This window comes from Nanorana parkeri, unplaced genomic scaffold (assembly GCF_000935625.1).
Source record: "Nanorana parkeri isolate BGI_ZX_2015 unplaced genomic scaffold, ASM93562v1 scaffold535, whole genome shotgun sequence".
Lineage (NCBI taxonomy): Eukaryota > Metazoa > Chordata > Amphibia > Anura > Dicroglossidae > Nanorana > Nanorana parkeri.
In genome coordinates this window covers 165,422-177,899 of record NW_017306803.1, presented here as the reverse complement: position 1 = coordinate 177,899, position 12,478 = coordinate 165,422, and the positions used below count along the sequence as shown (strand labels likewise).

Below are 12,478 nucleotides of genomic sequence, written 5' to 3'. Positions count from 1 at the left end.
TATATATATATATACACACACACACACACACACACACACACACACATATATATATACAGTGTATATTTTAAAAAAGTGGCTTCAGGTCCCATTCATACCAGATGCATTGGCATCCCTTTTTCAACAGATGCAAACACAAGGACTAAAAGCGAATGGGAGAAGTTCACATCAGTGCAATGCATTATGTCCGCTGCCCTGCACAGAAACGTTTAACATGCATCAAACATCAACGCAAGGCAGAACTAAAATCTTATATAGATTATAGTGTAAAAATGAAAAACAAAAATGCAATGTAATGCACCGCATGTTAACGTACTATGCCAATGCACTTGTGTTAAGTCACGTCCAACGCACACATTACAGTGCACCCTTACACTGTATAACAGTAGACAAAACCATTAGAATATCAAAGCAATAGATAACAGTATTAAACATATTTATATATATGTTTTGTAAAACATGAAACTAAGTTAGATGTAGAAGAAAAATTGCTTTATTATTATTATCATCATCATTATGATTTCTGAACCACTTGTTACATCAATCCAAATACTATTCTAAATACATAAAACATGGTGTAAAATTAGCATTATTAACACTTCAAATGTATAATTATCAATTTAATAGGGCTGCAACCAACTTATCAACTAATCAACTAATCAATATTAAATCGATAATGAGAATAGTCGTCAACTATTCTCATTATCGATTATTTGGTTGGATCCCCTAGCTTTCCCCTCCACGCTGCGAGGGGAGGGGGAAAAAAGTAATTTTCTGTTTCGGACTGACAAATCCTGCTGTGGAAGGTACGTTGCAGTGCCATTAATTTCAATGGCAACCCAAACGCGCCTCTTGCACACACTGGAATGCACTGCAAAGAGTGCAAAGAGACAGCAAAACTTGGTGCATGCAATATTATTCTGAAGTAAACTTTCTGTTTGTAACACTGCATTTGTGTATTTTTGGGCTGCAGCTAACGATTAGTTAGCCAATTATTAAGTTCGATTAATCGGTTAATCAGATATAAATAGTTTTTTTTAAATGACTCCAGTGATGGAATACTAGTTTGTATTGAGATTGTAGTCTATCACGGGACCAAGCTTGGAGCGGTGGCTACTTTATAACACACACAGGGACCATGGGGAACAAAAGTAGCCACCCTCCAGAAAGAAGGACAGTGTCAGCACCAATTCAAAACACGGGAACTCGGACGGCCGCTGCTATTTGAAAATTTAAAAGGCAGGTATCGGCCTTAAGAAATCGGGGCATTTTCACGATGCAAGTACTCGTGAAAATGCCTGGTATTGGGACATCCCTAATGCAGAATACCATCAGCTATAGAGGAACAACAAATCCCAGCAATAATACATTATACAGCAGTGCAATGCAAAATACCACCGACCAGTTATAGAGGAACAACAAATCCCAGCAATAATACTGTTAGGTTCGAGGTGTGGGCCCGATATGATGAGGAGGACCTCCCTTGCAACCCCGTCTGATGACCACTGGGGTGGAGACAGTGTGCTCAGGCAAGGGGTGCACGGGTGCCGGATCACGGTTTCCAGGTGTCTGCAGCAGATGATAGTGGAGCAGAGTAGGCAGCCGTGCAGAGGTAGTGGAGACAAGCCGGGTCAATATTGGGCGGGCAGCGAAGTACCAGACAGGATCCAGAGAATGGTCAAGGGACAAGCCGGGTCGGTATCAGGCGGACAGCGCAGTACAGAGGGATAATCCAAGGGGAACGTCAACAAGGAAGCCAGGTATTTGGGTAATCAGGAGTACACAGGAGCAGATCACAGATGACTGGTGCTGACTAGCAATCACTCAGCAATGAATCCCAGTCCTGTGGCGCTTTAAATAGGCTGACACATCGTACCGCGCATGCGCCGACGTGATGACGTCATCCGCGCATGCGCAGTAACCTAGGGTCACACCGTGCGGGGCGGTCCCCGCCGGGTCACAGGGCACCTGCGACTGCGCCTGCGCGGCCTAGCAGCGCTGCCGGAACGCCCCCTCTGTGCATGTCGCCGCACAGTGGCCTGGATCGGGACACGGCAACTCCCGCAGGACGGCAACCGACAAGGCTGACGAGCCACCCGGACCGGACCCTGACCTGCCCGGGACCCGACAAATACAATTTACAGCGGTACACTATTCATCCTCTGTAACCAAGGCCTTTACTGGCCTTTCAACACTTCAACATTTATCCTTTGTTACCAGCATCCAGCCAAATGGAATGCCCGTAGAGAATAATGGGAAGCAAAATATCAGATAATTTGTAGGCAAATCTGAAAAAGATATCAAGTTAACCTTTATCGCAGGTCTTCCCCGTGTATAGTAATATAATTTACAATTGAAATGACTTGGGATTTTTCATGTCTTTCATGGAATGACTGGTGAATGACACAATGGAATATGCCACTGTGCAGGTAGAGTATGTCTGATAGTCAAATAATTCTTACTGCAAGTCCCCTCTTTCTTCTCAATATACTCTATGGGCATTCCATTGCGTCATTCACCAGTCAGTGGGGGAGCTGGCAGTCGTTTTGTACAAGTGACCTGGGCGTCTGTACAGCCTGTTTGGCCCCCCATCGTGGCCATCACAGCCTCCACTCTTCAGGAAATCATTTTCAACAAATTTTATATTGTGGCTTAAAGGAGAACTATGACTTAAGGGCAAATAAAAATACCCCTTACCTTGATTGTAGTAGCATCGTTCCTTTTTTCTAAAGTCGCAGCACATCACAGATAAAATCCTCAAAACCTGTAGTAAATGGCGTGGCCGCGCTTATTTACGTATTTAGCCTAAGGAATGCATTAATCAAGAAAAGATAGAACCCCATAGTTCTCCTTTAAAGAATGTTTGCCCATTCAGGCCAAAAGAAAATTTGCGAGGTCAGGGTACTGATGTTGGATAAGAAGACCTTGCTTGTAATCAGTGTTCCAATTTATCCCATAAGTGTTCATAAAGGATGCGGTCAGGTTTCTGTGCAGGCCTCTCCATATCCTCCAGAAAATCATGCCTTTATGACGCTTGCCTTTTACACAGGGGCACTCTGGTAAAAAAAAAAAAGGGGGCCTTCCTCAAACTTTTTCCATAAGGTTGGAAGCGCACATGGTCTAAAATGTTTACATGCTGTAGCATCATGGTACACTTCATTGAAAACACTTTAACTCAGTTTGGAAGGGTGGCCACATACGATTGGCTATATAATAATAGGTATGATGGTAAAGTGTCCATAGTTTAAACTACAGGTTTAAGGTCTCTGTGTTTTCAAAACTTTTCTTAAAATACCTTATAAAGAAGGTTTTTTAGATGCTGTTTTACCTATCCATGAACTACCTGGCAGACTAAATATAAAATACAACAGACTGCCTTGTTTCATCGATGTCAACTCACGTGTCAAACTGAACTATATGAGATCAGGTTGTACCAACAGTCATCACACAACCACTTCAACTGGTCCTTTGGCTCAGATGTCACGTATCTTAAGGTCCCCACACACCTTACGATAATCGCGGGAAATCCCGCGATCGTACGATTATCGTAAGGTGTGTGGAAGCCGTGCGACCTCTACTACTGTAAGATAAGATAAAAGCCGGACGGGCCGGTGTGCGCAAGCGCACACTGCCCGTTCGGCATTGCGGTCATCGGAAGCCTGCCCCTTAGGGGGCGTGGCTTGCGATCATCGCAAGTACGATCTGCCTATGCAAGATAGGCAGATCGTACGTTTTTTTAAGTACCTTACAACCATCGCAAGACAAAAGTCTTGCGATGGTTTTAAGGTGTGTGCCCAGCCTAAGTTAGGATTTCCCTTGTAAATCCCACCGCCAGTTTCTGTTTTGTAGATATGCAACCAAATATTAAAACCACACCACCGCGTCATTACTCTGCATGGGCATTTAGATACAAAGCCAGCACTGTTGGCTGACATGAGGACATATTTGGAAAACAAAGGACTATGATTTCATATGTACACATGACAATCCAATCATAATATATGAGACGAGCATGAATTAGTAACGCTTTAAAAAAAAAAAAAAAAGGGTCTGCATACAGGTTCAGCTACTTTCAGTTTCTTGCATCTCTCAGAAAATCAAGTAAGAAGAACCCCTACTGCATTCCCCATGCCTGTCCAGTAGCCATAGCTTTACTGTATTTCTCATTCACATTTTATTTACTTTATATTGCAGCATGGACAATGCCATTATGAGATTATCACATTTGGAGTACATATGGTATATTGGCTATAAATAGGGAGCTATTGTATTAATGGGGAGACATTATTGACCGAATTAAACTAGCAAACCAAGAAATAATACTATGAGAAAACGGCATTGCTAAAATTTTAAGGAAACAATAACCTCTAGGTTTTGTACATATTTAATAGAAAATTTATGTTGGCAGAGATTGGATAGTGCAGGACTAAAATGCTAACAGTCATTTACAATTCGTACCCCAAAAGCTATCTTTGTAAAAAAAAAATGTAGGACTATGTGCAGCAAATGAAGCTTGACAATTTGCTTAATACAAGACCATTAAAGTATAGCTGACCTAGCAGACCGCCACATACTCTAAAGACTGTGGCAATAATGCATCTTCCTAAAATCATTCTTTCATTACCCTATCCTTAGACAGCAACACTTGTCCTTGTCGGTCTATAAATGACAGCATGCAAATTAATCATTGTTCATTGTACTGACAATCAGGCAATCGCTTATCAGAAAGTTGAGCAATGACCAAATTCATCCTATTAATTGTCATCTGTGGGAGTTTTTATAAGATTAAGTCTTGTATGTCCTTTTCAACCTACAAATGAAACTGAAGTGGGATCCATAATTCTCAAATTCAGACATAAAAGGGCAAGACTATAAAACCAAAATGTACTAGAAAAACTGTACCCATTTAAATCACAGAAGTAAGTGAGGGGTGCATTAAAAACTCTAGCACATGTAACATTGAATATGATGGTAAGGGCCACTGTAAGCAAACACCACTTTTATATCAGGAGCCACTTAGTTACAGGATAGTTGTAGGAGCACTGAACAGTTTTCCAACATCTAACTAGTTTTATATGCATTAAAAACAAAGAGGATTCTAGCACAGGACCCCCACAATAATTTCTGACAAGAACTTTAGCATATGCACAAAACTGGCACCAATGTCACTTGTGATGGTATAAAGAAGCCAATAAACTGTAACAGATGAATTCAAAGTGCAGCGTGTGAGGCCAGTATGAGACAACTTGTGACCAACCAGTTGCAGAGACCCCTAAAAGAGTTTGCTTGGTTGTTGGCAATTTTGTTGCATTAGGAACTCCAGTCAAAAAAGTCCCAATAAAACCTAAGGCTCTGTTCACACCTAGGCGTATCGAATATGCGCGTTTTTACCGCGATTCGCGGTTAAAAAAAAGTGCGACATACACGCGTTTCCGAGGGCTACTTGGCTGTATTCCAATGGAAACGTGCAATAAAAACGCCGCAAAGAAGCTCATGTACCTTTTCAGGCGTAGGCCGTTTTGTAGCGCGCTCAGACGGTGAGGTGTGAACCATACCCATAGAAAACAATGGGATTTTCATGTTTGAGCGTTTTGTAGAGCGTGTTCGTAGAGCGCGTTCGTAGAGCTTGTTCGTAGAGCGTTGAACGCGCTACAAAATGTACAGGTGTGAACCAGGCCTAAAGCAGCAACTAACAAAATAATGACTGTTCCCCGAACATAATTCATTAAGACAAAACTACGGTGTGTTACTAGGAACACACCGTAGTTTGGAATTAGGAACTTATTTCTGCTGGCTCTCGTGTCCCGAACCTTGTGGTGACTAAGCAACTAGAATTCTCTCTTATTTTTGGAAGGGGACCTGTATTCCCATGGCAAACTATGTCTCTGTGATCCCCAGGTTCAGCTGTACAGTATTTCAGCCTTTGTGCAATAGGGAACAGAAGAGGACACTTGGCACTGAGAGACAATAACAATGCATTAGCTGGGCTTCACCAACACAGGGCAGGGTGGTGTATGTGGTGGTGATCTCCGTTATGTGTCAGAAGCATTATGGTTGGAAGAAAAGGATTTAGGCTGTTCTCTGATTGGATAGGGAAATGGTGGAGGCATGGGACAGCACAACAAGAAATCCATTATTTAAAACAGGAAGTCCAACTACATTTCTCCCTACTGTTCGCCTGTCTTCAGTAAAAATGGATTTTGTATGACGTTTGGTTTTACAAGGGCCTATGCAAACCTGTTGTATATTAGAAAGGTAGAATGCAAGAAAAACACAGGAACAAGCGCCTTCATTCTGGTGGCTTGCTTGCATACATGGGCAAAAGTGATTGCAACCGAGTTGTTTTTTGCAACCCCATTGACCTGTATGGAACAAGCAAACAACTGCTGTCTCTCAAACCCTTGCACATACTTTATTACTTGATGAGTCTGTGAGTTGCTTCTCAAGTGCTTTTTGAAATGCTTCTGCATGAACGGTTACTTCCCTACGTGTGAATTACTTGCCCCAGTGCCACTCAGCTCAAGTAGTATTAGGTCTATTGGCACCTAACTGGCTGCATCTGTGTTGAGGTAATTAACTCACAAAGTACTGAAAGAAGGGTATCAATGACCTTCTGGAATTTGGACTTAAAGAGCAAGGTAGCAGAAGCAGCGCTTACAATTTCTATATCTACCTTTCAAGGCAGAGAATCCTTGCCAAATTGTTAGGAGATCTGTCAGACACAATGCATCCCATTATAGTAAAAGGCAAAACATTTGCAAGTGAATGATGACTGACGGTTTACAATCATATGTGGTCATCACATTAATGCAGTCAGTCAACACATTTATTTTAAATTTTTACTAGTGGCAATCTATTTAAACTCTAATCATTTATTAGTCAAAAAAGGGTAAAACAGCACAAATGGATATCAAAACTGTAGTATATTTATACACACACACACCATAAATCCATTTAAATGTAGGTTATAGGTGTGCAAAAACTTTATCTATCAAAAAAAATAATTAAAAACATCAGCATTTATAGTTTTTTTTCTTTTGTGGTTTCCTGAACTGACCATTTTCAGTTCTTACCTACACTTGCACCTGTTAAAACAGCAGAATCTAACATGATGAAAACTGTCATCTTTAAGGGCACCTTAGAGAGACACATTTACAAAATCATGCTTATGCAAAAATCTGAATATTTAGCTGGAATTATAATACCTGTGTCGGTTTACTTAATATATTTGGTGCAGTGACACTGGGAGTCTCAGCAGCTCTTGTGATGTTTGGGGTCCCTGGTGTGTCCCTGTGCCTTTGAGGAGTTTGGGCTGCCTCCTGGCAAACCTGCACCCAATTTATCTTTTGCTACATGTGGTCCAAGATAGAGACTCTCATAGGTTAGCGTTAGGACCGCACAACAAGGGCCCTCGAGGAGGCAGTGCGGCTTTCACATATTATGCAGAAGAAGTGAATCTAAAACCTCTGTTTTTAACCTTGGCGTTTAGACAGGTTTTTTTTGCATGCTGGCTGGTGAGTGTGCTGGGAAACTTTTTGGTCCCCTTTATAGCTTTACTTACAGTGTCTTGCAAAAGTACTCACCCCTTTGGCATTTTTCCCAATTTGTTGCATTACCCCCTGAAATTAAAAGGAGAACTATGGGGTTGAGGCTTTTCCCCATAGTTCTCCTCAGAGTAACGGGAGGACACAAACTAGCGTCTTCCCGTCACTCCGAAGCTCAGTATAAGCACTAATCTGACAAAAGGATTTTACAGAACTTCTTTCCAGCACCAGCAAATTTCCGAACAGGAAATTTAGTATTGGGAGCACAGGATTCGGCCCAGACAAGCAGTTATTTTAAGCAGCTTAACTTGAGGGATATAAGCGTTAGGATTTGGGTTGCAAGGATAGTTAGGGTGAAGTGATGCCTTAGGATAGAACATAGTGGAAGTCTCAATTCTGAAACTGAAACTCAAGGCTGCTTCAAGAAAACTGCTCAATGCTTTTTAAATGCTTGCAAGCAAAGATAAAAGCATCTAAGCACCCAGATCTTAATAGACCTGGAATCCAAAAATGAAAACAAAATGCCAGCATAGAAATAATATAAAATCTCAATCTAGCTTTGTGATCAGTTTATTTTATCATGTGTGTCGTAGCAGTGCTTGGATGCATGATTGGATTACATGTGATTTATTTCCCTCTATTATAAAACATTGAGGGCTCACACCAAGTGTAGAGCAGATGCAGAACAGTTACAGAATGCATAAAAAATGCATCCAATGTATTCCAATGGTATTTTGGGCTCTAGTTCACAACACAGCATTCAGTTCCACAGCATGTGGAAAAACTGCAGCATACCTGATTTTTTCTTCTCTGGGACGCACCAAAATGCATGCAAACGCATCAAAAACACATGCAAACACCTTGGAATGCACTGGACTACACCTGAAAGCCCATTTTAGGCAAGAACAAAAAAACGGACCGGAACGCGTCAAAAAACGCACTGTACTGCATATGCAGAAACTCATGCAGATCTGGTGTGAACAAGCCCTAAAGTGCTTATTATTACGCTCTTACTATTATTGTAACACAATTTTCGTTTTTTTTTAAACTCATTAACACCATTCCTTTTTTACTCCACCCCATTTAGTAAATACATTCTTTATATACACCACTTTCATGAGCACAATTCAATACACCATATTAAAGATCACCACCCAAAATGATACCAGATTGTTGTATAAATCTTTGTAGGCTAAATCACATGCCAACTCTTGTATTGCTCAGGCACACAAATGGAGTGGCAGCCCTACTGAAATTTCCAGTTGTTTCTAACAGCCACAACTGATAACGCCATGATCCCTTGAATCCCTCAAAACATGCAAAACAAAAGAGAACAGAGCACCGCTCTCATGTGTAGAACATTTATTACAACAAAATTAACATAAGCAAATATACTCACAAGAGCATGGTAAAAAGTCGGCCTGTGGAAACGTCACATGTGAGATCGTAGAAAGTTCTCTTCGTAGGCAATGGGTCCAAACAAAGCCTCCCATCACATCTCTGTCTGCACTGGCAACTGTGTACTAGGCTGAAGCATTTCTGGGGCAGACAGAGATGTGACCGGAGGCTGTGTTCAAACCCATTGCCTACAAAGAAAACTTCCACGATCTCACATGTGACGTTTCCGCAGGCCAACTTTTAACCCATGCAAATTTTTTACCATGCTCTTGTGAGTATGTTTGCTTATGTTAATTTTGTTGTAATAAAATGTTCTACACATGAGTATCTAATTCAACCTATTAGTGAATATTCAAAACTGAAGTATCTGTTTTGGATGTTCAGTTTAGTGTAAAACCTTCGCATTGGCAGAATGTGTCTTTAGAGTTAGTACTTAAAAAGGAGAACTATGGGATTAAGTCTTTTCCCCATAGTTCTCCTTGGGCTAACGAGAGGACACAAACTAGCATCCTCCCGTTACCCAGGGCTCAGTATACCGCAATTAGTAGCTTGCGGTATACTGAGATGCCGCAGCTGAAGCGGATCCCAACAATTGTGCTGGGATCCGCCCAGCTGCGTGACTGACAGCTGGCTCTGCCTATCTAGAGGCAGAGCCAGCTGTACCCGCCCCATCCCCCGTCCGATCCACCAGTCAGCGCTGGCGGATCGGAGCCGGTAGGGGGGAATCCAGCCCCTCCCCTGTCACGGCAGAGAGCCGTGACAGGCTCGAGAGGTGAGCGAACGCCGGTATGTGTTCGCTCACCTCCCGATCTACTGAGCCGACCTGTGACAGTCTCATTGTGACAGGTCGGCTAGAACTATGAGGCGAGTGAAAAGCACTCACCTCATAGTTCTCCTTTAATATAGAAATGTCACCAGCACACCAGACTCCTTCAAGGATAATCAATCGTGGATTTATTCAGAACTTAAGTACATAAGTTCTGAATAAATCCACGATTGATTATCCTTGAAGGAATCTGGTGTGCTGGTGACATTTCTATATTATCTGCAACTGGTGGCGCCATCCGTGGTCATTCCAAGCACCCTTCCCCATATTCGGGGCTGTCCGGTAAGGAGTGCCGGTAAGGAGTGCTCTTCATATTTAGAGCTAGTACTGACACAGGCTGTTTTTCGTTTACCAAGATAAATATCTGCCACCTACCGTGTTTCCCCGAAAATAAGACACTGTCTTATATTTTGTTTGGCTCAATAAAACACACTAGGTCTTAATTTCGGTGTAGGTCTTATTTTTGGGGAAACAGGGTATCATTTATTTAAAGACCGAGATTTGAAAGCACAACTAAGGGCACCTTCTTTTTTACACATTTGAACCCCTGCATATTTTTTTTTCGCCTGTGCCACTGTTTAGCTATGTGTTTTTTCATTTAATATTCTGCTGTAATTCATGTGTGGAACGGTGTCTGTGAGACACTGGTTCTGGTTTTATTCCTCCATCTCTGTGATGACACTAAAGCCACCCCACTGCTGTCAATTCCCAGTTTAGAAGGAATTATTGGACCACTGCTGCAACCCCACTAGCAAATAACGAGAGTTTGGAGGAGAGGGAAAACAGGCAAAATGACAAGGTTTCCAACCCGTGGACCAGCAAGTAATTGAATTTAGGAGCACCTGGACATTTTGCTTTAAGTAGTACTGGAGCCACAGATAATAAAATATCCCACTGGATAAGGGAAGCACAAAAAAACAAAAGTCATTTGTTTATATATGCAAGATTTAAAAGGAGAACTATGAGGTGAGTGATTTTCACTCAACCTTATAGTTCGAGCCGACGTGTGACAATGAAACTGTCACAAGTCGGCTCAATAGATTCTTGAAGTGAGCGAACACATACCATAGCTCGCTCACTTCTCGATCAAGTCCCTGCAGAGAGCCGTGACTGTCACTCACAGCTCCCTGCAGGGATTCCCCCTCTCCCCGATCCTCCATCGCTGACTGGCGGAACGGACTGGGGAGGGGGCGGGTACAGCTAGCTATGCCTCTAGATAGGCAGAGCCAGCTGTCAATAACGCATCTGGGTAGATCTCAACAGTAATGTCGGGATCCGTCCCGGCTGTGGCGGTCTGAGTGTACCGTGAGCTGTAGCTCGCGGTATACTGAGCTTTGGGTCACGGGAGGACGCTAGTTTGTGTCCTCCCGTGACTCTTAGGAGAACTATAGGGAAAAACACTTACCCCATAGTTCTCCTTTAAACACAGATGTAATGCAAACATATTAAGGGTCAATAGCGTATTTTTCACAGTTCCAACAAACACAATTCCAACATCAGATTTCAAATAAAGATCAGTATGTCAGCCTACAGACAATACGATATAACATTTTATTAAAAGTGATCTCCAAAGCAAACACTTAAATAAGCAGTTGAAATGCATATTCAGCATGTGAACGGTTTTCTCTGCCAAAAGGAGATTATTATTCTGTTCAACCAAGTTTGTAGTCAGACGCCCCTACCAGTAAGGCCACCCATCACAGTTATAGGCCAAAAGGGAGGTAGCAGACAAGCCTTTTAGGGCACCTGGGATACTCATAAAGGTGTCTAAAGATATGTGAAGGCAGCTCTGCGTACCTGCATTTTGTTATTGCAGTCAAAACTTGCAGGGTTTTTTTATGCGAAGGGTGTATTTTAATGAATCCAACCTGCAGTGAGCTGAATTTATTTTCTAAAACAGAGTTATTTAGTCAGAGTATCTAACTACTGGCTTTATATTGTGTTTTTTTATAAGAACCATGGACTCTCCAATGGATTAAACTTAAACCTAAGAGAATTTGAAAGCAGAAGTAAAGGTATGCTTTGGAGCTCATTCACACAACCTCTGTTGTGTTACTCAACCTAGGCCTAATTCAATGATGAGGTTGTGTTTTAATTCATTTATTTAATCTTTTTTTTTATGTTGGGGGACTAAACAGAAGCCTGATATTTCCTTTTTGAAATAGAAAAAGAAATTGCAACAAAACCTTCACATACTGACACAGACGAAGGTAACCTGACTAGACCCAAAAGCTGCTCTGCAGATTTGCTCCTTTGAGGCTCCCGCCTTTCCTTTCATGATTTTACAAAATCTGACATAATGTGCCTTAAATAAACGAAGGGTGAACCTGTGATCCTTCTTTTTTTAAAACAAAAGATATAGTCTGCTTTTTTCCATCTGTCAACTTTGATCTAGATGGTCTATTCTCCTTTCTGGTTTGATCCTCCGAAGTCCCAAGTAGCACCTAGAAGACTGAAGAGGCATCTACCACCAGCTAAAGAATGGAAGTTCTCTACCTTTGGGCTTTAGGGTTATAGCAGAAGGAAAGCAGAATAACTTCCATTTCTATGAAATAAGTGGCCACCTTCAGCAAATATCAGTATCACTCTGGGGAAAAAAAGAGAACTGATGCTAAAACTTTTAAAAAGGTACTTGCTGATCAAGAGGAGTGTGTGGAGGCAGTCTACTTTAATCTCAACTGAGGGACGAGAGGGGGGGGGGGGGGGGTTG

General features: G+C 41.9%; 1 protein-coding gene across 5 annotated transcripts in view; it reads right to left on the bottom strand.

Moving 5' to 3' along the window:
- The window catches only part of DPF3 (double PHD fingers 3), a 163,677-nt gene that overhangs the window by 132,408 nt on the left and 18,791 nt on the right, over positions 1–12,478 (bottom strand). The window lies entirely within an intron of this gene.